This window comes from Bombyx mori, chromosome 24 (assembly GCF_030269925.1).
Source record: "Bombyx mori chromosome 24, ASM3026992v2".
Classification (NCBI taxonomy): domain Eukaryota; kingdom Metazoa; phylum Arthropoda; class Insecta; order Lepidoptera; family Bombycidae; genus Bombyx; species Bombyx mori.
In genome coordinates this window covers 2,325,975-2,345,321 of record NC_085130.1, presented here as the reverse complement: position 1 = coordinate 2,345,321, position 19,347 = coordinate 2,325,975, and the positions used below count along the sequence as shown (strand labels likewise).

The 19,347-nt window shown below is 36.2% G+C and overlaps 1 protein-coding gene across 1 annotated transcript in view; it reads left to right on the top strand.

The window, feature by feature from the left end:
* Positions 1–955: 955 nt before the first annotated feature.
* Positions 956–19,347, top strand: part of LOC101739440 (limbic system-associated membrane protein) — a 170,795-nt gene continuing 152,403 nt past the window's right edge. The window contains exon 1 of the mRNA XM_012688332.4: positions 956–1,082. The gene's annotated coding sequence lies outside the window, so the exon portion shown is untranslated. The remainder of the gene's footprint in view (positions 1,083–19,347) is intronic.

The following is a 19,347-nucleotide window of genomic DNA, read 5'->3' as shown; positions in this document are numbered from 1 at the left end:
CATCATTGTCAATTGTGTATAATCTCAAATTGTATTGTGTAATGAAGTTTTATACATTTTATTTATTTATTTTGCGCGTACTAGACATTTTCAATACAGAAACATAAAAGCTTTAAGTCGTCGTGGCCTAACAGATAAGACGTCCCGTGCATTCGTGTTGAGCGATGCACCGGTGTTCGAATCTCAGGCGGGTACCAATTTTTCTAATGAAATACGTACTCAACAAATGTTCACGATTGATTTCCACGGTGAAGGAATAACATCGTGTAATAAAAATGAAACCCGCAAAATTATAATTTGCATAATTACTGGTGGTAGGACCTCTTGAGAGTCCGCGCGGGTGGGTACCACCGCCCTGCCTCTTTCTGCCGTGAAGCAGTAATGCGTTTCGGTTTGAAGGGTGGGGCAGCCGTTGTAACTTACTTGAGACCTTAGAACTTATATCTCAAGGTGGGTGGCGCATTTACATTGTGGATGTCTATGGGCTCCAGTAACCACTTAACACCAGGTGGGCTGTGAGCTCGTCCACCCATCTAAGCAATAAAAAAAAGGTCATTTGTATTATTACCATTGTATTATTACAATCTTGATGATAAGGATTACCATGTTGGGTAATACAATTGTAATGACTTCAAAAGAATGTTTACGTCATAGATGTTTTCGTTAATTGTATTATAAGGTGATTTTCGTTTTCAATAGAGGATAATAATAATTGTACTTATGTTTTTTAATATTTTTCACTCGAGAGCCTTCAAGCCAAGGTGTAAATATTTGATACCTATGTGATATTAATTTTAACTATATAACTTAACCCGAGAAATAAAAGTGAATCTTATACTTACAAATCTAAATATAATTTTCTGTTTTATTGTAAAATCGATAATCTGTCGCATTTCTCATCGATTTACATATCGATATCTTATCTCGTTATCGACAACAACGCGTCACTAGCACTCACACAGACAAGAGCCGCGGCTGTCGGGAAGCGAGCGCGGCGCCGTGGAAAAATAAAAGTTGAAAGTCGCCTCCAGTTCAGTTGTAACTTCGAGCGCGACGCAACGGTCGCGTCAAACGACAAGCCGGTACGTTAAAAAAAAAACGTTTCACCTATAAATAAAATTAAAAGAAAAACTAGGTACCACGTTCCGTTTCACACCAAAAAAAAGTGTCAGTGGCGTGCTGTGAATACATCTTATGTTAAAAAGTGAGATTGAATCGTGCGTTCATTGCATTTGTGGCATATTATTTTATTACAATATTTATGTTATAATAGTACTTTTTGTCTTATTTATCTGAGGAGCGGTAAGCTGTTTATTTTAGGAATACTGTAGACTGTTAGTCTATGTCGGTCGCGTATGGATTAAGCTTTGTATTGAACAAAACTCGCGCCTTGCTGTTCGACAACTATTTCGAAATGTGAATAACCTTTTGACTTCTGAAACACAGGTTACTTTTAACTTAATACGTTAGGTACCTACTTTTTACCATGACGCCGGCTTTAAGGCTTATTAATCTATATATTAATACGTGAAGCAAAAACTTTGTATCCCTTTTTACGAAAATTGCGCGGACGGAGGAGTATGAATTTTCCACACTTATAGAGAATATAGAGAAGTGCACAATGCTAATTTTTTTTTTGAATAATGGATAAAAGATACATTAAATCAATAAAGAAAACATTACACACACTATATACCATGTATTTGACGCACACACGCATGTATACTATTTATTGTCAAACTTTTGTTCTTGACGTCTGTTATCAAATTGAGAATAGAATATGGTTTGTCATTGTTAATATTTTTTATAGTGTAGTTTTGGCGAAATTTGTGATTATAGAAGTATAAAATGCAATCATAATAGTGTACAAACTTACAATTCCAATTACCTAATTATAGTCGAATTTCGATTACTGCGGGACCTCTAGTTCATTTCAAATTCCAGTTTATGACATTGTTATTTCTGTAATCTAGCCAAATTTATTTTTACGTTTTGACCTGTCCCAAATTATATATTCAAAGATGTGAGTCACTCACTAGTTAGACTGAATTCTCCGAAACTATAGATAGTAATAAAAATAAAAAGATTTGATAAAAATGTAGTAGTATTCTGAATATCAAACTTAGACTATTTCTTACAATTTTCAAGCGTATTAGATTAAATCCAAATAATAAATTTAATAACTACAGAATCGCACAAGTCTTAACGTGGAAGTCTACATATTTTATTCTTCCTACAGTTTCCCGCGTATTATGAATGAAAAATTCCGATTCCATTGACCATGGAGCGATCGTATTGTTTGGTCGGATAAGGACATAAAAAAATATGAATTAAATTATACCCAGTACTCTTGTGAATGACGCTTTTAAGATTCCTTAAAAATAACTGTTGCTCTTTGCGTATTTGTGCGTCTTCAATGCGGCTTTGAGAAGGCAAAGTTTGCGGCCCATAGACCACACGAGGTCAATGCCATCTTGGGTCCCGAGAAGGAGTTCTAAAATAATTGCTTTAGATGGCTTCGTCGTGGTAGACGGTATGTTGGTAGCAATTGTTGGCCTGTTGGCTAAATGGTTGGTGACTAGACCATTGGATCCTCATTCGTTGGCCACCAGTGTTTGGCATTCGGAGCTGTACTTGTTTGTTCTTGTGCGTTATAGCGTTTTTCTGTATTTAGCTTCTTTATAATATGATATATTATTTGAAGAGTTGTTATAACGATTTCCGATCACCGTCTTTGCCGAAGCCGTCCCTTGCGAGGAAGGTCTTGGCGAGTAAATTAACTCATAGATACAGCCCACTGAGTTTCTCACCAGATCTTCTCAGTGTGTCGCCCTTCAGATCCGATGGTAGTTTCAGCGAAGCACTGCTCTTGCTAGGGCCGGTGTTAGTAACACCTCCGGTTTGAGCCCCGCGAGCTCACCTACACGTTAGGGTAACGCTGAAATAGCCTCTCAAGGCTATCAGCATAGGTAGGGAAAAAATAAAGATTTTTAAGTATGTCACATAATTAAAACTATTTTAATGGTCTAGTTTGTGATAAATATGATCATATATCTGAATTTCGCACTAAGCTCAAGTGGTTACCAATTCGCCTTCGCCGCAATACTCATGTCCTTTCATTACTATACTGTACTCTCTTTAACCCCCATACCCCTAAATATCTCAAAGAACGTTTCGAGTTCCTAGGTGATACGCATAATTTTTCTCTGAGATCATCAGATAACCTGAGACTGAAAATGCCGGTGCATTCATCATCATTCTTTGACAATTCATTCACCGTCCAGGCGGTTCGATTGTGGAATGCTCTGCCGGATGCAGTGAGAAGTGCTCCAACTTTAAACTGTTTTAAAAGAATGGTGAAGGAACACTACTTATCTGCTTAGTGCTTGCTGTTTGTTGCATCATTATCAATTATAATTTCCATACTGTTCATTTATTATGTGTGTGTAAGTATATTAGTATGTATTGTATGTAAGTATGTATATTGGTATATATTATATTATGTAAACGGTATATATCTGTTTATTATATGTATATATTTTCTATAATAATGTATTGTATATGGTACACCGCAACATACCTGCTATATTTTTTATATTTTACAGAATTTCTGTAAATTAAACGGTTGTCTGCAAGAGATCGCTTTTAGCGATAAGACCGCCTATTGTACATATGTGCTTTTTGACTGTTTTTTTTTTTAAATGTAAATTGTGTTGGTGTGCAATAAAGTGTATTCTCTCTCTCTCTCTCTAGTTTAGAGTTTTACATTACATTATTTCCGAAGTTTTTTTGACGTTGTAGCGACTATTACTATATGATAATGAAATACGCCAATCTCTTGAAAACTAAACTCGCGTCACTATAATGACGTCATAAGTATTATAATATCATCAGGTGGTATAGCGTCTCGTGAATCCACGGGTAGTTACCACCACCCAGGCTATTTCAGTGAAGCAGCAATGCGTTTCGGCTTGAAGGGCGGACGTTGTAACTCAGACTTAGAACTATTTCATCATGAGAGGCAGAACTTACGTAGTTGGTTTTTTTTTATTGCCCTTGTAGGCTGACGAGCATACGGCCTACCTGATGGTGAGTGATTACCGTCGCCCATGGACTTCAGCAATGCCAGGGGCAGAGCCAAGCCGCTGCCTACCGTAAATGGTATCTATAGTGTTTCCTGTATTATGGCAATAGAAGACGTATATACCTACTTATAAGCGTTTAAATTTATAGATACTAGCTATTAGCAGCGGTTTTGCCCGTGTGGTATATGGTATATAGATAGTTTCAGTGTAGTTTCTTGAGGGAAAAAAAATTTTTTTCGGGATAAATGGTAGTCTATGTTACTCGACCGACTTTAAAAAAAACATGTCGTCAATCCGTTGCTTCTTTTCGACCTGAAAGAAAGTCAAACTTCACACACAAACATACACACTTTCATAATTAGAATGTTAAATAGTTTTGTTAAACACTTCAAACGAATGTTTGCTTCTAACCCTAAGCTCAGCAGTGAGGGCGTTGAATACAATGCTATTACCGGGTTAGTCATATTTCATGACCGTGTTTGTGAGCATTTGATTTGAAAGAATATTGTAAAGTTTTAAATTTACAAATGAACGCAAAATAATTCGTGAGTTTATAAATATAATAAAAAATAGGTTCATGAATACTCACGAGGACTAGATTTTATATTGATAGCAAAACGGGTTTAATTTACACTCGTTTCCAAATTTAAATTATTTTTTCGTAATTTAAACAAAACTAAACTTAACGGAGTGTCATTTAATTAGTATAGAAATTACATACGTAATGTTACCGGGAAACATAAATTCTATTAATAGAGATGTAACATGTTTATCGATTTTTTTTAAAATATTCTGCTTAATTTCCAATAGCCTGTCTAACTATATTATATCCATGTTCGTAACGTACAGAGATTTGATACTAGAAATTAATTATACAGTTGAAACTATCAGTCTGTGTATCAACATTATCATCATTCTCCTGTCCTTCTCCCAGTCACCTGGGGTGGGCCCTACATGTTTTCTCCTTCCATACTTCTCTATCATTCTTAGACATATCGTCTTTCACGCAGCCTGTGTATCTATGTATAAGTACAAATATCTGTTACGCAGAACGTAGCTCAATTTATGATGGACGCATGTTTAGTTTTTAACCGAAATAAAAAAAGACGGAGGTAATCAATTTGCTGTTTTTTTTTGGGTGTCATCTCAGAACTTTTTTCTCGGTGGACTATATCGATTTTTTTGTTTGTATATATAAGTAGTGTTTCTTATTTAGTGCCATTTTTTTAATATCCGACCTTAATGACGCATATTCAATAGTTTTCCATGATGATTGATACTCTTTTTGGAACGAAGTTCCTTACGGCAGGCTTGGAGGAGATAGGGATTTTGCTGCGCGATCGAACTGAGAAAAATGTGATAGTAAAAACCGTAAGAAAAAGTCGGTGGAATAAGGCCTTGTTTTCCGCACAGCGATATTTCACCGCGCCATTTTTGCTGCGTGACCGAACTGAAAAAAATGTGATAGTATAAACCGTAAGAAAAAGTCCGTGGAATAAGGCCTTGTTTTCCGCACAGCGATATTTCACCGCGCGATTTTTTTCTCTGTTTTTTTTTTTTTTTTATATGGAACTTCGTCATATCCGGTGTTCCACGACACTACACATCTTTTTATTTTGTTAAAGTCGGTTTTTTTTGCCAAACTTTTCTATTATATTGTCATCATACGAAATTTGAATTACTTCATGCAATGTAGCGATACAATGCGATATCTATTAATTACCACAGTATGTATGCCACTTAAGAATTCACCAAAAATCTTTCGTTTCCGGTAAGATAAACACATTTCTCCGTCTTCAAGTCTCGAAGTAAAAATCAATGGGTTATTATTTTTATTTTTTTCGTTTTTGGCAACGGTATACATACCACGTGTTTCTAATTTAGAATAGTCTCGTTACGAAAATAAAACAGTGCTACTGAACTTTAAGATGGCTGACAGTTTCTTGAACTAGAAAATGTATTGAAGCGAAACAAAACAGTTTTTTTTATTGGCTTGTTGTTTTTTGATATTTCGTTATGCGCTGTCGATTTTACGTAGGAAATTAATTACTTCATTTGAACTAGCCCCTTTTATTCTAATCAGTTTTGCGATGACATTTTATAATTATGAAGTGTTCTTGACTTATTGGCGGGAACGCAAAAACTTTTTTTTTTTTTAATGGTGGTAGGACCTCTTGTGAGTCCGCGCGGGCGGGTATCACCACCCTGCCTATTTCTGCCGTGAAGCAGTAATGCGTTTCGGTCTGAAGGGTGGGGCAGCCGTTGTAACTATACTGAGACCTTAGAACTTATATCTCAAGGTGGGTGGCGCATTTATGTTGCAGATATCTATGGGCTCCAGTAACCACTTAACACTAGGTGGGCTGTGAGCTCGTCCACCCGTCCAAGCAATAAAAAATAGAAATAAACTCGGAACACAAAGAACGGTGACCGCTGCTTGAAGAGTCTAAGAGCTTAGAGAATGGGCCTTGATGAAAATTCCAACAACAATAACATCACTATATTTTTCGAAGCCGATAAAATAGTGTTTTACAGTTGATCTAGACTAGGACAAACATATTATATTCGCGACAACACGTTATCAGTAAATAAAATTAACAATTAATTAATTAATTCCAAAGCAAATATCTTGTTTCACGAATAACACAACGAAACCTTGAATGCGGGATGTGTTAGCTATGAATATTATGTTAATACTTTTTCTGGTTTAGGTACAGCATTGTTAAGGTTTTTTTTTTTTTAAATTTTAGTAATAAAACTTCTTTAGATTTATGTATATGTATGTATATAAATTTACATATATTAATTTTTTACAAATTTGGTAGAGGGGGAAGAGGTCGACCAAAGAAGACATGGATGGAGTGTGTGAATGACGATATGAGAGAGAGAGGAGTGAGTGTTGAGATGACGGCTGATAGAAGAGAATGGAAGAGACAAATTAGCTGTGCTGCTTTTTCCCTTATCCCACTAGGTGGGATAAGGTGGTGAAAAATTTTAGATTAATTTTTTACAAATATTTAAATTTATTATGGGTTTTTTTTAATGAGAAATGAATTTGATTAATTTTCAGAGGAAGAGAGAAAGAAAGTGTACGCGCGCACCTCTCTCTCTTGCTCCACAGTAAAATACTAAACGTTACTATCTCTCTCTCTCTTTATACCTTCACTAACTAATATATCCCTTTCAACTTTCGTTCGCCTCGCCCGATCACACTTTTCGTAACGCTCTCGTCACGCATTCACCAGCTTAGCCCCCAAGTCAAGCGTAAATAACTTTCACTTCAAAACTAGAGCGAGTTATCAATGCAATTGTATAAAACTCATAAATCGCGTTATCGCAACGATTATAATGGATGCGTTAATGTATCTTCGACCTTGGCGTTCTTGTAAACATGCGTAACAAACATCTCTGTGCTGTGAATAAATATATAAATATCTATTTATTATATCGATTTTATTCTATTGTCATGACTGTTATGCGAGTCACACAATATCGTTTGAGAATTTTTCAATTTCGAACGAAGATGTTTTTTTTTTCCTTCTTTTGAAAATAGCGTTTACTTTTTGCCAATGACGTATTGTTATTTTATGATGATATTGTCTCTCAGATCTCTGTTCAAAAAAGGCGGGATGTTAAAATCATTTTGCACAATTATTTTAATGGATTTTCCTCGATTTGAAGTACCGTTTTTTTTTTTTTTTTCCCTACCTATGCTGATAGCCTTGAGAGGTTATTTCAGCTTCACCCTAACGTGTGTGGGTGAGCTCACGGGGCTCAAACCGAAGAGTTGCTAACACTGACCCTAGCAAGAGCAGTGCTTCGCAGAATCTACCACCGGATCGGAAACGCGACCCACTGAGAAGATCCGGCGAGAAACTCAGTGGGCTGAGTCTCTGGGTTAATTCGCTCGTCGAGCCCTTCGTCGGAAGCGACGGGTTCGACGAGGACGGTGGCGTACCGTAATGAATAAATTGTGATAGGCAAAGAGTGTGTTTCCGGCTATGAGTCATTGGAATACATTTTCTCGGTCATTAACTTACGTTTTTCGGCCTTCAATCTTAGTATTACAATTTTAATTTTTTTATTATTTTTTTATATTTATTACTAGCGGCCCGCCCTGGCTTCGCTTGGGAAGTAGCGCACGCGATGTAAAGAATTTTAGTTAATTTTTTTACACATTGGGTTACATTATTGGAGTTTCAGTAAGGATCACTATTTTTTTTGAAAATATAAAAAATATAGCCTATGTCACCTGGGGATAGCGTAGCTTTCCAACAGGGAAATAATTTTTTAAATCGGTTCAGTAGTTTCGGAGCCTATTCAATACAAGCAAACAAACAAATCTTTCCTCTTTATAATATTAGTATAGATTCAACAATAACATGTATTTAGCGATAATAGAGTTCGTACCTATACTGACTGCGATTGAGACAGAGATACTTTGATGTGAGGAGACACTTTTAGAGTGCCAAGAAGCAGTAATGCATTTCGGTTCAAAATTTGTACTTAATTTAGTCGGGGTATATCGCTCAGAATTAACCATGAAGGGAAATACATTGATTGCAATTAATTTATCGTAAATTTGAGATGAATAGATCACCTCGAACAATTCTTTAGAACGTGTCTGCGGTTTTAAGTACAAATGTGAATCAAGAAAAATGTCAAGAGTCATGCTTCGCAGAATACTTTGCAGAATAAGGACCATAAGTGAAGTTAAATTTTGAATATTTTTATAGTTTGCTTGTCTCGTTTCCTAGATGGCGTTGATTATAGTTTCTTTTTGAACATTTTTCTGTACTATCCGTGTACTTTTTGAGACCATTCAATTACTAGTCGTGAATGTTGAAATCGAGCGATTTTACAACCACTGAGCTATAAGGACCTCTATTAAACCCTTGTTGTAAGAGACAGCTGAGCCTCGTGGGATAATCTAACCTTGAAAATCAGCAAACATTAGGGATCAGACAAAGGGTTGTGTCACCTGAGAACTCGGCATATCAACAACGTTTTTAATAGTCAAGGTGTGAAGGGTTGTGTAGGGCTGTCACTGACTGGCTGACTTATAATGTAATTGTTTACGTTTGCATTTTGATTATGTGTTTTAAAAAGATCAAAAAAAGTGTAGTATAAAAAAAAAAATAAAAAAAAAAAATTGACATAATATTAACTTTAGGGTCAATTTTTATTACCTATGTCCCAAAAAGTATATGGGTGATGAGCTTTAAAACTGTATTAAATTATTTATTGAATTAATTACTCAATTATTTCACAGCCAAACGAATAATATGCAAGTTATGTCCTCATTTGCGCGTAAGAAATTGCAGACGTGCGTTTACTAAATAAAACTAATACAAGAGACAACCCTAAGGTCTCGCCAAAAAAATGCACCGACAAAAAATTAACAGGATGAGCATAAATGAAATTTCACAGATAATTTTAATAACATTTAGCGTAATTGGATATAATATAGGGGTGGCGATATAATAGATTGGCAATTCATTGAAACAGAAATATTTAAATAGCTATGAATACTGACGTATGTTCCACAGTGACTACCGAAACACGTATTCATAAAAACACTCGCGCGCCATCTGTTGTTGTTAAGACGGAAACCTCCGTTGACATACCAGTGGTTCGAAGCTGACTGTACCAAGTCAATCTGTTTTTTTTCCTACCTAAGCTGATGGCCTTGAAAGGCTATTTCAGCGTAACCTTAACTAGTAGGTGAGCTCGCGGGGTTCAAACCTGACGACGTTGCTAACACGAACCCTAGCAAGAGCCGTGCTTCGCAGAATCTACCACCGGATCGGAATCGCGACCCACTGAGAAGATCCGGCGACAAACTCAGTGGGCTTATGTTTAAAGCACATTTAAGTACACATTAAGATTCTAAATAAAATAAGTCAGCATCGCTGAAGATTTACAAACTAACACAAAATTTTATTTTAACAAAAAAAAAGGTACTATCAGACCCGGCCACACGTTGCTGTGGCTAAGGTTTTTGTATCTAAATAACACGTGGCCGGCTATGCTAATACCAAAAATTAAGAAAGTAAGAACTAATGAATTTCACTGTATTGCGTTTACTACGAAATAAATTTCACTTATACTTTAGCCTCAGCAACACGTGGTGTTTATGCCATTAAATTGTATCTTATGTGAAACATTGGTATTTTTAACACAGCGCCATCTATGAGATATTAATGTCAGACAGTATTACAATTGTCTGTAAAAACTGATTTACACTTCATATAAAGTTTACATTGGCGGACTTAATGCCTAAGGCATTCTCTACCAGTCAACCAAAAGCAGTGCAAAGTAAATAAAGTGCAGATTTTTAGATTTATGAATTACTTACAATGAATAACAATAATCAACATAAGAAATCATTTTATTGTTAATTATTGAATATTGGGACCATTAATCGAAATAAAAACCATCCTATGGCCTAAGTTGGAACAAAAGACATATTTTAAAAAAAATAAGTTAAAATCGGTTCAGTAGTTTAGGTGTCCATCGCGGACAAACAACGTGACACGTAATTTATATATATTAAGATATGTGAGCAAAACGATTATAAAATTATCGTGAAGAACAATGCACTACGCGTATCGATTTTTGTCTTCTTATCACAATGTTATCATTTGATAAAATCGATTTGGTAAAATACGAAATAACCAAAGTCCAAAACCATATACAAAATTGAGTAATACTTAAGTCAAAAGCGTAAGGTACGTTTTTGTTCGACAAATCGAGTTCAAGATGTTGTTTAGGTAATTCAGTATTCGATGGTCTTCATGTTTGAATACAAGCACTAAGATTAAACGTGTAAGGTGCTATTTTCTGTAGCAATATGTTTTACATTTAAAACAAAAATCGAGATATATTCTTGTACTGACAGACAATTTGGTCAACTTAGATCTTTATCTCTTTAAAATGTAGGTCTTATCAATTATTTGCGATATATATTTTTTTATGTCAACGCTTGTGGATTGGTTTCTGTGCTTCCGAGCATGGTTCATCTGTTTTAATGTGTCAATGTAGATCGTAATCTTTATTTTTATATATAAATTTCTTCTGTGCGTGTGTATGTCATTGAACTCCTCCAAAACGGCTGGATCGATTGAAATGAATTTTTTTGTATGCATTTGGGTGGCGCCCTGGATGGTTTAGATTCACATATCAGCCCGGCAGATGGCGCTGCAGTCGGTGTATAGGCTATTTATCTATACTGCAACTAAACGCCTGGATCGACTAGAATGAATTTTTGCAGGACAACGTCTGTCGGGTCCGTTAGTTTTATTGTAATGTACCGTCACTATTTTCGAAATTATCACTCATGAGCTCCTTAAAAAATCCTGTGGAACTGTTTTGTTATTAATTCCATTCGGCTGCCATTTTATGAATGGCAGCCGATCAATAAATCAAAAATGCCATGTGCGCAAGTATTGAATTTCATTATTTAATTTATAGCACACGTATGAATCCGAATATTCAAGATTATTTGCGATACGTGAATTACCCGGAATCTAGACTTGAAATTTTGTTTATTGAAAAATCAAATCACAATAGAATTGGCAGTATGAAAGCGTAAGTCAGTGTCACGTACGACTGTAAACAAAAATAAGAATTTCGTTATTTGAACATTGGCAACATTGATAAGTGTCATTAATGTTTCTTAGAAATTATGGAGGGTAGAGGTAGAGCGAACCGTCTCATGTGGGAGATGCTTGAAAAAGTGTCCCACTTTCAGCACTAAATAACAGTTCAAAAATCCTCCAGATCCGACGTTACCAGTTCATAAAATTCCTAAAAAAACGTCAGATATATAAAAAAATTAGGTTGCCAATTCAGAAAAACATCAAGTAATTTTCGACCTAAATATCATGTTGCCGTGAAAACGTTTTAATCGATCGATAAAAAACCGGTACTTGAATCGGTTAAGGTATCGAGGTAACCGCTGGTACGGGACAAACAAAAACCGACATTCGCCAAATTCGTACACGGAAAATCCTTAAAGTTTCGTGTGGTTTTTATTGTGGTGTAATTTCTCTTTATAAGGTTCACCGACCTTGATTATGCAAATAATTAATGAATATTTACGGTATTGCATTCGCATTTCGTGTTTCAAAAAAGGAATCGGATAATTGTTTTTATTTCGCGCATTTGGCGCATGACGCGAAAGTGCTTGATTGAAGGTTGTGTAATAGGGTTGAAGGGCTATATATTTTTAAGGGACATTTTTGCAACTTAACAGCAAAGCTTAAAATTTGGAAAAAATACCATAACAAAAAAAACTTCTTCAGCTATTTGAAGGGTTTAAACGCAATTGAAGTTCAATTAAAAACTGCTAGTGCAATGCTAATATGAGGATAATATTATGCTAATCTATCTTCTGTCTATCTATACCTATATATATAAAAATGAATTGCTGTTCGTTAGTCTCGCTAAAACTCGAGAGCGGCTGGACCGATTTGGCTAATTTTGGTCTTGAATTATTTGTGGAATTCCAGAGAAGGTTTAAAAGGCAGATAAACATGAAAATACGCGGGATTAAATAAAAATAATAATTTTGTTTTTCCTTTGACGTGTCCCCCGTCGGACGGATTCATATTGTTTGTTTTAAGTTTATTTTATACAAAAGTTTAGATCTTTTATTTATCGATTGAGGCACTACGAAGTCTGACGCGTCGTTAGTACTAAATAAAACGGACCTTTAATTACAAAGCTAAATGTCGCGTATTAAGCGAAATATCGCTTAAGCCGAATAGCATTTAACCTCTGGATATATTAAAATGTAAATTTATCCAAAACGACATATGGCATTCTGACCCTAAAATTAATCTGGTGTAGTAAAATTGTTGAGCTCACTAAGCTAATCTAACTGATAAATTAAACTTAAAAAGGTTCATCATAGAAAACCACCTTTCAGTATGTAATCAATTTCTTTAATTATAATCTCTTATTACGAGTGTTCTGACTTAACATGCGTCGCTTAAAAGGATTTTACATTAATAAAGGAACACGCGCGAATTTATTATAACTATAAAATTTTTCATGCTGTTTTAAATTTTTTTTTTTTTAAATTTAGACGTTACAAAATTACGGTTTTCGTGGTGACTGACATATGTATTTACGTACGAAAACCGATGAAAACATTACGATCGAATCGTAAAATAATTATAATTAATCCAGTCATTTTAATTGATCATCTCCTTTTTATCATCGCACCTTCCGCCATCGGAGCAGAGTTCATCCATATTATCTGAAGCCACTGCGTCCATCCACCGTGCGTTTCCAGAGATATTTTTTGCCACGCACCATCCGGCTATGGAATGAGCTCCCCCCACGGTGTTTCCCGAGCGCTATGACATGTTCTTCTTTAAAAGAGGTAGCGGCTTGGCTCTGCCCTGACATTGCTGAAGTCCATGGGCGACGGTAACCACTCACCATCAGGTGGGCCGTATGCTCGTCTGCCTAGAAGGGCAATAAAAAAAATAAAAAAAACAGTAATGTACTTTCTCGGTACACCCTAAAACCGTTCGAAAGTATAAGATCAATGACATGTTCAATTGACAGTTCTCGTCGGCCGCTAGTGCTGGGACATAAAACCGGTTATGTAGATCGATCCGAGTTGTTGATTCACCGCCACCCGTGCTCGTAATCAATGGAATATCGAAGAGATACTCGTTTTTGTTTGGTACCGCGTTTGGTTTTGCGAGATTATTTATTTTTTACTAGCTGACCCGGCAGACTTCGTAGTGCCTCAATCGATAAATAAAAGACCGACGGGGGACACATCAAAGGAAAAACAAAATTGTTATTTTTATTTAAATTCGGAGCATTTTCATATTTTTCTACCTTTTAAACCTTCTCTGGACTTCCACACTTGAATTTTTTCAAGACCAAAATTAGCCAAATCGGTTCAGCCGTTCTCGAGTTTTAGCGAGACTAACGAACAGCAATTCATTTTTATATATAGAGATTGGAGCGTAATCATTGAAACGAATGCGCGACAGTAATTTTCTTTGCGCTGTCTGTATTGCTGTAGACAAGTTGTACTAGTGATGGGCTGTGACGAGTCAGTACCATTGTCAATCCTATACGTTACGAGTAAGGTAGGTACCGTGTTTTTTTTATTACTTAGATGTGGTAGAGTGGACGAGCTCACCGCCCACCTGGTGTTAAGTGGTTTCTGGAGCCCATAGACATCTACAACGTAAATGCGCCACCCACCTTGAGATATAAGTTCTAAGGTCTCAGTATAGTTACAACGGCTGCCCCACCCTTCAAACCGAAACGCATTACTGCTTCACGACAGAAATAGGCAGGGCGGTGGTCCTACCACCAATAAATCTTTAGAGTCTCTCTAACAGAGGTCGGCATCTTCGAACATAAAATTCGATTATTACTCTCAAGGGAATATGCATTTGATCTTTCCACTATTTATAAATCAATTACTAATCGGTTTGGCCTTCGCTTGGACTGTAGACTTTGTTGGAACTTCGTTGGGTGAAACTTTAAAGTACCATAGTACGCATAGTGCGCGTGGGTCTCAAGTACTATAGTACGCACTAGTGGGCTTCCTCATTCCAGCAAGCAACTCTGCGTTCCAATTTGTAGGGGGGCGGGAAGCTAAGCACAATTGACATTTCGACCTCATGTCTGTCATTTACAACAAACATCATTAATGTCATTGACCAAACACTCGGAAGCGTTTACACACATAACCGCAATCTTACATTCGTGATCACGCATGGCGATTTATTTACGTGTAGTATCGATAATATTGTGTATTTATAGTAAAAATCGATAGCGTTCCCGCTCAAAGTCAATTCTAATCGATAACTTATCTTGCATTACGTCAACTGCCCGTCAGACAGCGTGACAACCGGCCGAGATCAGTGTGTATATTGCGAGTTTTTAATAAGCTTTTATTAGCTTCAGACGTATGTATGTTTGTAACGGAATCTTTGAACATGATTTTGACCCTCTTCAAAACGTCGGATTAACTAGAAATTTGGTATACTTATTAAAGGATAGATGACAAATCAATATTAAAAAATAAAATAAAAAAAATGATAGTTTAAATTAATTATTAAAAACAGTGCAAGAAAAAATGATTTTATTGTAAAAAAAGCGTGTTTTTAATTCAAATTTATTTTCTATATTTTAGTTGGATTTTCTATAAAAGCGTATTTTGTTATTTTTTTAAACTATTATTTATTTAACATTCTCGGTAGCGTAAAAGTTAATTCAAATTTGTATGCAGTTGGAACAGCGCCCCTAGCGGCAAACTTAGGCGAACATTCCAACTCCATACAAATTTGAGTTAACTTTTACGTTATCGAGAACGTTAAAAAACTCTCACTAAGCACACCGGTCGTAGCCGTAAATCTGTAAAGCGTACATACAACACTTTAGTTCACTACTTTTTATTTATTGGATACATGGGTGAAAGAGCTCACGGCCCATTTGATGTTAATTGGCGGCTCATAGACATCTACAACGTAAATTCCGCCACACACCTTGAGATATGAGTTCTAAGGTCTCAGTATAGTTACAACGGCTGCCCCACCCTTCAAACCGAAACGCATTACTGCTTCACGGCAGAAATAGGCAGGGCAGTGGTACCTACCCGTGCGGACTCACAAGACGTCCTACCACTATTTCTTAAGCGACTAGGAATCGTCTAGATTAGGGCGCCCTATGGTTTTTGGGTTGTTGGCCAGATGCGCTAACTTTTTTACTGTCATTGAAGATACACGAACTTTTTACCATTTAGCCACCACTCAAGCAATGCCAGGGTATTAACTGAGTCATTGCCTATCGCTTAAAGTAAATTTTTCGCCTCCTAGACGCGGGGACCTCGCAGAGTTTCAGTCCCCAGCCTAGAAAAACAAGGGGTATTTTTTAATTCCAGGGCCGAATGGGAAGTCGCTAAAAAAACTGTCGAAACCACAGAGAATACACTTCCCTATTGCAATCAAATACGTTTTCTTTATCGGTTCGATTAATTATTATTTTTTAAGGAAATAAAACTGTTTTTTTTATTATCGTAGAATAGTGATAAACCTTGACCTCACCGAATAATAAGTTCCGTGGAAAACTATCGGACTACTATGTGACTATGATTATTATTGATTGTGCTTGTTTAATAATATTATACTTAGTATTTCGCTATTCGCAAAACGATTTCGTGGAATTATTGTGTTTGTATTTCATACCGAAATGTTCATAGCTTTCGAGATTCACTGGGAGATTTTCTGGGATTCGACTTGTCTTTAGCTGCACTTTTTACAGGATATTTCCAAAGCTTCGAGTATTTTACAGTTTTCGTAGTAGTGGACGGCTCAAATGTTATACGTCGGATATTTGAATAATCTCGTAGCTACCGTCTATTTTGGAAAAAAAGATTCTAGACTTTTAAATTATATTTTGCAAAGAATACTTAAATGAATACGGTGTTGAGGACGGTCAGTTTATTTGATTCCGGTTCTCATCTTCACTCTTAAGAATACTCCAAATATTAGATATGCGGAAACAATCTTCTCTATTAAAATTAGGCAGTTTTTATTATTTATTTTTATCACATCGCGCAGAATACTTAGCGAACATTTGGATTATCTCAAATCTTATGAAACCGTTGGCACCTCTGCCCTGATCATGTTGACAAACTAAAAGAATAAAACAATTACATGTCTAAATGTGAAATTAAATTGAAAATCAAGAAATTAAATCCAATAAGTCCATTACAATCTCGTACTGGCCAAACATCATTCATCTAAAGATCATAAATAATAATAAATAATTGTGAACACATTACCTACGGCCATCTAGCCCCAAATTAAGTTTCCCTGTGTTGCGGGTACCAGAGGCTGACATACATACTTATATACGTTTCAATATATACATATCTAGATAATAGACATCCAGACAGAGCAAACAACCCACACGAATGTTTGCCCGATGTGAGAATCGAACCCACGACCCTCGGCGCCGCAGTCAAGAGCGCTAACCAATGCGCCACCGAGTCCCTCATTTTATTCGTACTTCCTCGTTTTTCTTGCCTTTAAATATGACTCAGCGCATAAAACCGCTCTCTTTCGATCCATACACACAACAACCTTATTTATTTATTGTGAAATATCTCGAGCTCCCAGAGGTTAATAGAACAACTCATATATGATAAAGTCAATTATTATTTTATATTATAAAGAGGAAAGATTTGTTTGTTTGTTTGTATTGAATAGGCTCCGAAACTACTGGACCGATTTGAAAAATTATTTTTCCATTAGAAGCCGACGTTGTCCCTGATGAACATAGGCTACTTTTTTTAATTTTTTTTTATTTTATTTTTTTGGTTTCATGTGTGTTTTAATGTTTCCGAAGCGAAGCGAGGGCGGGTCGCTAGTTTATATTATAAAGAGGAAAGATTTGTTTGTTTGTTTGTATTGAATAGGCTCCGAAACTACTGAACCGATTTTAAAAATTATTTCACTGTTTGGAAGCTACACTATTCCCGAGTGACATAGGCTATATATAATCTTCTTTGAATAAAATTAGGGATCGTTACTAAAACTCCAATAATGTAAACCAAGGTGTAAAAAAATTACCTAAACGTCGAACTAATCAATAAGTGTTCTTTTATTTAAAAAAACAAAACAACGTCAAATATCGTTGAAATTTTTGTTAAAGACCCGAGCGGAGCCGGAACGGGCCGCTAGTATATGATAAAGTCAATAAACTTAAGATTTATCGGTATTTATTTTAATGTTTAGAGTTATTGATTGTGAAGAAGACTGTACTTGCGATTCACCTATACGTATGCGTGTTTTGAATAAGGATAATTTCAGTAATCTCTAGAAGTTTTAGTGAGGACCGCGAAGAAATAAACAGTCTTCAACAGGGGCTCTATTATGCATGGGGCTATTTTTACTAGTGGTAGGACCTCTTGTGAGTTCGCTCGGTGGTACCACTACCCTATTTCTGCCGTGAAGCAGTAATGCGTTTCGGTTTGAAGGGCGGAGCAGCCGTTGTAACTATACTGAGACCTTAGAACTCATATCTCAATTTGGGTGGCGGAATTTACTTTGAACATAACATAGCACCAGGTGGGCTGTGAACTCGTCCACCAACCTATGCAATAATAATAAAAACTACTTAATCAAAGCTAGGGACTTTATTATTTATAGTAACAGAGTGTTCTGGTCATTTTGATCAAGCTGGAAATATGTAAGATCAAAACACAGCGTACTATTTGTAGGTTGCAACTGTATTTGTTAACAACGGGGTTATCGCTTGAACTTTTCGAACGGAATGAAAGTGGTAAGGCAAATCGGACATTGATTATTTCATTCGTAAAATTGTTATGAAATTGAGTTTGGTATTGACGTGACTGGATGTAGGTACTAGCCTCCAGCCTTCGGTAAGAAAAATGGCGAAGGTTTTATTTTTTGTATTTGTCCGGTCAATTTCACGTATCACATTGAATGATTTTTTTTTCTACCTATTTTAGTAACCTCGAGGGGTTATTCTACATTCTCCGAATTAGTAGGTGACGTCACGGTCAAACCTAATGACGTTGCTAACACGAACCCTAGCAAGAGCAGTGCTTCGCAGAATACCACCGGATCGGAAACGCGATCCACTGAGAAGATCCGACGAAAAACTCAGTGGGCTGTGTATGTAGGTTAATTTACTCGTCGAGCCCTTCGTCGCAAGCGACGGGTTCGACGAGAACGATGACCGGTGCTTGTGGTACCTAAAAGCACCGTTAGTGGATCGGGGGGATCCGTAATGACGCGTGAATGAATAAAAGCACAACGCGTATTTATTTACAAAACGAATTGATAGTAATATAATAATAAATAATAATAAATATTTACTAACAATCACGCCACGTTAACTGGTCCCGTGATAAGTTCGTAAAGAACTTGTGTTACAGGTACCAGATAACGGATATAAATGTACGATTTTTATTATACACATACATATATTTAATATACATCCATAACCCTGGAAAATACATTTATATTTATCATACAAATATCTTCCCTTGGCGGGATTCGAACCCGCGACCCCCTTGTGTAGTGACCATGTCACTTACCACTACACCAGACGGCTGTTAATAAAACTTCAGGTGGTATGACATAGGCATCATACGCTGGGGAGCTGCGTTTACTCTTGTCCAAATACTTGAATAGTTTTACAAGTCAAAGTACGATACGGTTTTATGCATTTATGTATTTTTGTATGTAAC